Source organism: Brassica napus, chromosome C5 (assembly GCF_020379485.1).
Source record: "Brassica napus cultivar Da-Ae chromosome C5, Da-Ae, whole genome shotgun sequence".
NCBI lineage: Eukaryota > Viridiplantae > Streptophyta > Magnoliopsida > Brassicales > Brassicaceae > Brassica > Brassica napus.
Window position 1 is genome coordinate 16326870 of NC_063448.1, and position 10036 is coordinate 16336905.

The window sequence follows — 10036 nt, forward strand, 5'->3', positions numbered from 1 at the left end:
GATTTGCAGACAACAACATAAGAAGTGGATTCAATAAAGAGGATATGGAAACTATGGAAAACCACAAAGTGAAGAAAGCTGTCACCAGAAGGACAATGACGAAGTTAGAGCAAAGATTGAAGCTCACGTTGAGAGTAGTAGCTTAGAATGGAAGGAGAATGAACTACAGAGTACTGGACAGAGATTGGACAGCGAGGAACATCTACTTTGTGGAGTAACCCGAGTTCACAGTTCAGAAACCTTTCAGCAACAACTGGCTATGGAACTCATACTGGAATCCACTACAACAGTCTGGAGGACAGCGACAAACGTGGATTTCAATGGAAGATAGATTCTGTACATCTGAACTGAGACTTAGACTGAGGAAGCTGAAATGCAAGTGGCTCAGACTGGAGACATATAAAGAGGCAAGAAGCCTTGCTAGAGAGGTAGGAGTTGAGCAAACACCACGTGTCATCCTAGATGATGATTCTGGCAAGTGGTGAATCATGAGAAGCTGGAGAAGGGATTTCGAAGTTGAAAGCTCTATGAGCTTTGGCGGATCACATTGGTGTCGACCGATGTCGATGGATACACATCGATCGACAGACCAAGACGAAGATCGATCGACGGATTACTCTGGACATCAATCATCGTCATCTGCTGTTCGAATCATGACTCATGAGGACACCTCTCACCTACCGAGGATCGATGGGCACCTCTCACCTACCGAGGATCGATGGGCACCTCTCACCTACCGAGCGATTACCATCAATTGATAGTAACCGAATCAACGCACGCAGACCACCACCTAAACCTTTAGCAAACCCATCAGAACCTACACCCAACCCTTCAGACACTACACCAAAGCCCATACAAGTTGATGAGGCAACTGAGGGAAGAGTGTTAAGGAAAAGAAGGAGAAGACTCTTAAACACCTTAAGAGGGAAGCTACTGAGAAGGAGATTGATGGTTTCACTAAGAGAGTCCTCAGAATCCTAATGGAGAAACAATTTGATGAAGTTTACTACACACATCGGTTGTGGATGTTCTTCAGAGAAACTAAAGAGACTTAGGAGGACATTAGGAGAATGTTTCATTACATCAGGGAAAGGATGAAACTAAGGATCACGTTGAAGAAGAAGAGTGATCCTATGAAGTTTGCAATACCATGTATGGTAAAAGGTGTTGAATTTCCCCCTGCACTCTGTGACACAGGAGCATCAGTCAGTATTCTACCTAAGGTTATGGCAGACCAGCTGGGTCTGAAAATAGAGCCCTCATTAGAATCTTTCACCTTCGTGGATCTTTCAGAAAGGAGCTCAGGAGGCATCATAAGAGACCTTGAGGTACAGATTGGTAATGCCCTTTCCCAGTAGATTTTCATGTTCTGGACATCAAGCTTAACTGGAACTCTTCACTTCTGCTTGGAAGAGCTTTCCTGGCTACAGTAGGAGCTGTATGTGACATGAACACCAACATATTATGTTTGACATTGACAGATCCAGACGTCCACTATAACCTAGTTCGAGTTGTGAGACAACAGGTCAACCTCGTGGAGCTTGGAAACGATCTTGGCTACATTGCAACATGCCACTGTGGAGCAGAGTACGAAACTGAGTACTCGGAATCGATCGATACAAACAGTATCATATCGATCGATTCCAATGAGTCACCGACGACCGATGAACGACGACCGATGAACGACGACCGATGAACGCTATCCCACATCGCTCGACGGGATGCAACCGGTAGACCACTCCACATTACCAGATCAGTACTATCCAGACTTTGCCTTTCAACAACCCAAAAAGAACGGACGTGATGACTATTCCATAGGCAGTTGGGCAGATAGTGGATTCCATGAAAGCTTTGCAGTGGAGACTGTGATTCTTACATCCAATGAGGATCCTACTGAGGAGTATGATGAGGATTACTGGAAGGAAAGAGCTACAGAGATTGCTATGCAGGATGAAAGATATTCAACACATTCCTTCAACAACACGCCTGCACCATCGGTCAACAGAGTCTACTCAGCATCGGTTGATTCCCACCCTCATCTGGCAAAACAATCATCTGCATCGATCGATACCACACCTGGTACATCGATCGATATTAAAGCCACCGCCTCAGAAAAGGAAAAAGGGAATATTCCTATTCCAAATTGGTTTACCAGCACTTATATAAGGAGTTTTGCACCCAAGAGTACTTCTCACGAAACAGAAGCAGAAAAGATGAATGCTCCCACACACCGATCGGAAGGAACATCCAAGAGAAGCATTCGATCCAAAAACCCTAATTCAGCAGAAAAACGTCTACCATCGATCGATACCCCAGTATCAACATCGATCGATTCTCATTCTAAACCTAAAATTTCTTTATCTACTAAGAATATGAGTATTGATTATGACTTTCTATTGCCTAATGAATTTGGTATTTTCAGGGACCAAGATGGCCATGCAAGAGCTATGGATGAAAGGATTCTACAAGTATCCAGAGAGGACATAACAGATATTGTTCAGTTGGCCAATGGAGTAGACAACTTGTTTACGCAGCAACGCAGCATTCCAGACAACAATCCAGCTGTTCCAGACGGAAATTCAAGAGCAAACACAACAGAAATGGTTTCACACCAAACGTGCAAACTTGTTAGCCATACATCAATCGACAAGGATGCTCCACATCCACATCGCTCGACAGGGTAACACCATCGTCATTCGATAAGGCACCTCTACCATCGATCGATAGACGTTACGAATGTGGACGTCGCGCTTATGACAGCTATGGAGCCAGAAAGTTCAGATGGGAACAAAAGGGCGGATATGAAGTCTACAGAGACGAGTCTGGACATCCAAGAAGCGCAGCTGGTGAGATGATTCCTATTACCAAGGACAACATCAGGAAAATTCTGGAGAGAGCATCCCTATTTGGAGAGGGTCACATATGTCTTCCAGAACATGCCACTTCCTACACACCTACAAGACTGGCACCAGAGATCTACACCAAAGAGGACCTTTCAGAAAAGAAGCTCGGGAGGCATCATAAGAGACCTTGAGGTACAGATTGGTAATGCCGTTGTCCCAATAGATTTTCATGTCCTGGACATCAAGCTTAGCTGGAACTCTTCAGTTCTGCTTGGAAGAGCTTTCCTGGCTACAGTAGGAGCCGTATGTGTCATGAACACCAACAGATTGTGTCTAACACTGATAGATCCAGACGTCCACTATGACCTAGTTCGAGTTGTGAGACAACAGGTAAAACTCGTGGAGCTTGGAAATGATCTTGGCTACATTGCAGCATGCCATTGTAGAGCAGTGTACGAAACATAGTACTCAGAATCGATCAACACTCACATTGCGTCATCGATCGATTCCAATGAGTCACCGACGACCGATGAACACTATCCCACGTCGCTCGACGGGAAGCAACCGGTAGACCACTTCACATTACCAGATCAATGTTATCCAGACTTTGTCTTTCAACAACCCATCAAAAGAGGACGAAATGACTATTCAATAGGCAGTTGGGCAGACAATGAATTCCATGAAAGTTTTGCAGTAGATACTGTAATTCCTTCATCCAATGAGGGTCCTACTGAGGAGTATGATGAGGATTACTAAAAGGAAATAGCTATAGAGACTGTTATGCAGGATGACAGATATTCAAGCCATTCCTTCAACAACAAGTCTCCACCATGGATCGACAGAGTCTACTCTCAGCATCAGTCGATACCCACCCTCCCAGCAAAACAATCTTATGCATCGATCGATACCATACCTGGTACATCGATCGATATTAAAGCCGCCGCCTTTGAAAAGGAAAAAGGGAATATTCCAATTCCAAGTAGGTTTACCAATACTTATATAAGAAGTTTTACACCCCAGATTACTTCTCACGACACTGAAGCAGGAAAGATGAATGCTCCCACAAACCAATCAGAAGGAACATCAAGGAATAGCATTAAATCTAGAAACCCTAATTCAGCAGACAAACGTTTACCCTCGATCGATACTCCAGTATCAACGTCAATCGATTCTCATTCTAAACCTAAACTTTCTTTATTTACTAAAAAGAATATGAGTATTGATTACGATTTTCTAACTCCTGATGAATTTGGTATTTTCAGGGACTCAGATAGCCAACCAAGAGCTATGGATGGAAGGATTTTACAAGTATCCAGAGAGGACATATCAGATATTCTTCAGTTGGCCAATGGACCAGACAACTTAGTTATGCAGGAACGCAGCATTCCAGACTACATTCCAGCTGTTCCAGACGAATATCCAAGGGCCAACACAACAGAAATAGTTCACACCAATCGTGCCGACGAGTTGGCCAAGCATCGATCGACAATGTTGCTCCCACATCGTTCGACAGGGTAACACCAATGTCGCTCGGTAAGGCACCTTCACCATCGATTGACAGGCGTTACAAATTTGGACATCGCGCTTATGACATCTATAGAGCCAGAAAGTTCATATGGGAACAGAAGGACGAATATGGTGTCTTCAGAGATGAGTTTGGATATGCAAGGAGCGTAGCTGGTGAGATGATCCATGTTACCAAGGACAACATCAGGAAAATTCTGGAGAGAGCATCCCTATTTGAAGAGAGTCACTTATGTCTTCCAGAACATGCCACTTCTTTCACACCTACAAAACTGGCACCAGATATCTACATCAAGGATGAGATTAATGAGATGGTGACTGGTATTTGTGGAGCTCAGGAAAGCTAGGAGGTGAACTCAAGACATTGGTAGATGACACTTATCAGCCTTTCGACAGAGGTTACAATGAGCTTTTCAGAAGTATGTCAGAGATAAGGACAGAGATTGAGAGTATGCAGCACAACCTTGAGAAAGAAGCTATGACATCACCATCGATCGACGCCAACAAAGCAACATCGATCGACGTCAAGCCAAAGACACCCAAATTCATGCAGAACCGGAAAGTTGGCAGAGAAGAAGGATGAATGGGAGATCGCATACATCAACACGAGGATTAACGACGTATACAACCCTCTCAACACAACGTGGACTGGTTAAGCACGAGAATTGATCTGCTACAGCAACATTTGGACACCATTCGCAAGAAGGATCCACAACCAGTCACATCGATCGATATCTGCACCATCACATCAATCGACAGCAAGTTCGCAGCTATGGAAGATAGGTTAGAATCTTATGAGGATATGCACGACCGTTTCACCTCACCTATCAAGCGATACTTGGACACCTTGTCTACACAGATGATGAATGTCCAGAGAGACATTGGCAAGCTTAATGATCAACATGATTTTCAGGAAGAAGGTTCAACATCGATCGATAGGTTCCGCAGGACATCGCTCGACGGCAAGAAACCTACAGAACATCTTCCATACACAGCAGACGCAGTTGATCAGATCACATCAAAGCTTTACAAAGCTATAGACACCTTGGAGGACCGACTTGAGAAGCGGTGTGATGATATCTACTTTCCATTCGACGTCAATATCAGTGGAGTAGACAGCCAAGCAGAATGGTTGCAGAAGGAAGTCAAAGCCATTCAAAGGCAACTCGCATCTCAACAACATATATCAGCATCGATCGACGGAGCGCACTCCAAATCGATCAACAGCACTACACCAGCAACGATCGATACACACTTGGTCGCATCGATCGATACCACGTCTACACCACACGACACACACAGCTGATACCAAACAACATGGAGTCAATGAAGGAGCAACTGATTGGGCTATCAGAATACGCCTACAGCAAGATAAGCTGGTATCAGTTCAGCATTGGAGACATCCTAGAAAGGCTACCGAACATCTCAAATGCAGTACAAAAGATGGATGAGAGATGGACCAGAAATGATGAGGCCACAAGAAGTTTCATTGCAGCTTGGTCCAGAATGTGCAGAGATGATGTGGATGCTTGTTTCCCAACAAGTAGCTGTTTCCCCACCAACTAGCCACAAACCTCCAAAGTCAAGCTAAATGACTATAACAAAGTGCTGAGTGGGAGGCAACCCATTATTAGGTAATTTAATTGGTTTTCTTAGTTATTAGTATTTATTTTCATTTTTATTCTTTCAGATCTATTGCAAGACCCAAGTAGGATGATTACCAACATATCGTCTGGGACGAGACGTCGACATCGATCGACATACGATCACACACGACGATCGATGCATACCTATGCACATCGATCGATTCCCACTCCGGTCAGGTTTTCTTCCTAACTTGTAACATTTGTACTTATGATTTATTTCCACCATATCTCCGACTGTGTTACACTGGGACGGTGTAATTTAAGTCTGGGGGAGGTTTACTGATATGATTTATTCTGATTCTTATAAAAGATTTTTTATAAATTATGCTTAGCTATGTGAAAGGGACTATGATTTCATTACTTGAATGTCTAACCACTCTTTAGTACCATTCTAGATTTACTGATTGCAGATAATACTAAGATGATAAAGTGGATCACCCTGTCAACTATACACACTTACCTTGATTGTTTGAAGGAACCAAAGCTGACCTCCAATATTAAACCTGACATAACCGCTTGTCTTAGGGCTTGGTATACATGAGATTGGATTCTTCAGACAAGTCTGGAAGGTAAAGCCTTATGTAGATTTATTTATCACAATTTTCTCTCATTATTTCGACTCTAGAGTAGTTAGTATTAGTTATTAGTTTTTATTTTTTAAAAAAATCCGAAATTTATTGCTTTATTATGACTTAGGATTTAGTTAGGTGGAATCTGAACAGGACTTGGTGGCTACAACCATTAAAACTTGATTCATTAAGATTCCAAATAAAGAATTTGAACGGGACTTGGAGCCGGCAATTTCAAGGCTCGCTTCACAAAGGATTCTTGGATATTGGTCAAAAAGAAGTGAACATGACTTGGTGGCAACCACCATTAAGTCTTGATTCATGGAAGCCTTTCCAATCTTGGTCACTGATCCTGCAATGGAAGCAGACTTTGACTCAAGAGAGAAATTAGAGAGAGAGAAATTAGGAACTAACTTTTACCTGCAGTTCCAGATACTTGTCTGAAAACCTGTGATTGATACTCCCAAGGTAAAACATGCACTTTTATATTTATGCTAAGAAATGAGGTTAGTAGAGGGGAATGTCAGACATGATTTGATGAGTTGTAAACTAGTTGAATTTGGTTGCTAAACTAGGATATTGCATAATGTGCTTTTGTGATTAGGATTTTAGATGTGGTTTGCGAAATTGTAGAGGTGATGATTTCTATGTTTTATATCTATAAGTCCCTGCTGTTTTCAAACCTCTTTCAGAGAGACTGCCTGTTTGTTTTGCTCGAGGACAACCAAAAGGATAAGTCTTGGGGAGTTGATATACCATAGATTTGACCCATTTTCATCCATGGTATATAAGTATTTTACTATCTATATACTATATATTCTATCCTATTAGGTATGTTTTCAGGTTCAGAAGTATCTTGGAGTAAAGTGATGGTTATGGAGCATTTAGGAGCTTAAATGAGTATTCATCCGAGCTGACCATTAGAGGTCGATACGAAGAAGTAACAATCGATCGATGCACATCCAGTGTCGTCGATCGATACAGAAGAGAAGCCTCGACGATTGAAGATTATAATCGATCGATGTTTATCTTGTACCATCGCTCGATGTCGAGACGCGGAAGCACGACTTGGTTCCAGCCGACTTTAAACCCAAGACTTCACCAAATTACAAGATTCCCTGACGAGTTTTTAACCTAATAGATATATACTTGCCTAAGTGTTAGGAGGCAAGAGAGCTTTTGGCCACCTTTGTATTCTTATTTTCAGCAGAGAGTTTTAGGAGAGAAGATCATAGAGAGATTTGTGATTGGAACTCCATTGATTCATCTATTCTATTCTATGCAGTTTTTATTTATATTTTTGTGTTATGAATTGCTTAGCTATGTCTGAGTAGTTTGCCTGTTAGATTCAGGGTTCAAATAGGTTAGAGGGATTAGCCCCAACTATAGATTGCTAAGTTGTGGTATTCATTGATTGATTGTTCTTAATGCTTGTTCTAGATTAGCTACCTAGAATATTGAACCTAGGAATCTGTATGAGTCAAGCATCCTTGACCATCCAGTCCTGAATCTAATCTGTCATACTAGACCATTGGAAAAAGGCTACCGTTGAACTAGAAAGCTAGTGAGCATTATCAACTTGCGCCTAGGGCTTAACTAGAAGCATCTATCGATATTGTCTTCTGACAATCGAATGATATTTTCGAAAGGTGTATCGATCGATATCCCTATAGGACCATCGATTGACACTTTCTTGTGATCAATAAACGACAGTTGAGATCCAAGATCTAGTTAGTTAACCAGTGAAACATTGCCATCGCTGATCACTGTGTCTAAGGGGTTGAGCTCTAATATATCATGCATACAACTGATAGGCATCTATAGGATTATAATCTCCAACACCTGAATAGAAACCTTGCATCTAATACCTTTCCAATAGGTTATACCCCAATCATCTTGTTAGTTGAGCAATAGACTTGCTCAATTATGATTGCTATTTACTTTAAAACCATAAAACAACAAACACTTAGAATTAATAATTTACTAGATTTAATAGGTTCCCTAGCTCCTTGTGGATTCGATCCCTAATTACTACAATTGAACCTCTTATTTGAGAGAGTAATTCACTCCTTAGGGTAATTTGAGTGGTATCACTACTAAGTGTTTATCAGTCGATGATGGTGCCTTACTGTCGATCAATTTGGAATGTTTTTGTTGATCGATGTTGATATCTGGTGTTGAGATGCGAGTTGGCTCTAAATGGCTTTGACTTCCTTCTGTAACCACTCTGCTTGGCTCTCCAGTCCACTGAGTCTGACGTCGAATGAAAAGTAGATGTCATCACACCGCTTCTCAAATCGTTCCTCCATGGTGTCTATAGTTAGGTAAAGCTTTGATGTGATCTGATCAACTTCTGCTGCTGTGTAGGGAAGATGTTCTGTAGGTTTCTTGCCATCGAGCGATTCCCTTCGGAACCTATCGATCGATGTTGAACCTTCTTCCTGAAAATCATGTTGATCATTAAGCTTGCCAATGTCTCTCTGGACATTCATCATCTGTGTAGACAAGGTGTCCAAGTATCGCTTGATAGGTGAGGTGAAACGGTCGTGCATATCCTCATAAGATTCTAACCTATCTTCCATAGCTGCGAACTTGCTGTCGATTGATGTGATGGTGCAGATATCGATCGATGTGACTGGTTGTGGATCCTTCTTGCGAATGGTGTCCAAATGTTGCTGTAGCAGATCAATTCTCGTGCTTAACCAGTCCACGTTGTTGTTGAGAGGGTTGTATACGTCGTTAATCCTCGTGTTGATGTATGCGATCTCCATTCATCCTTCTTCTCTGCCAAACTTTCCGGTTCTGCATGAATTTGGGTGTCTTTGGCTTGACGTCGATCGATGTTGCTTTGTTGGCGTCGATCGATGGTGATGTCATAGCTTCTTTCTCAAGGTTGTGCTGCATACTCTCTCAATCTCTGTCCTTATCTCTGACATACTTCTGAAAAGCTCATTGTAACCTCTGTCGAAAGGCTGATAAGTGTCATCTACCAATGTCTTGAGTTCACCTCCTAGCTTTTCCTGAGCTCCACAAATACCAGTCACCATCTCATTAATCTCATCCTTGATGTAGATATCTGGTGCCAGTTTTGTAGGTGTGAAAGAAGTGGCATGTTCTGGAAGACATAAGTGACTCTCTTCAAATAGGGATGCTCTCTCCAGAATTTTCCTGATGTTGTCCTTGGTAACATGGATCATCTCACCAGCTACGCTCCTTGCATATCCAAACTCATCTCTGAAGACACCATATTCGTCCTTCTGTTCCCATATGAACTTTCTGGCTCTATAGATGTCATAAGCGCGATGTCCAAATTTGTAACGCCTGTCAATCGATGGTGAAGGTGCCTTACCGAGCGACATTGGTGTTACCCTGTCGAACGATGTGGGAGCAACATTGTCGATCGATGCTTGGCCAACTCGTCGGCACGATTGGTGTGAACTATTCTGTTGTGTTG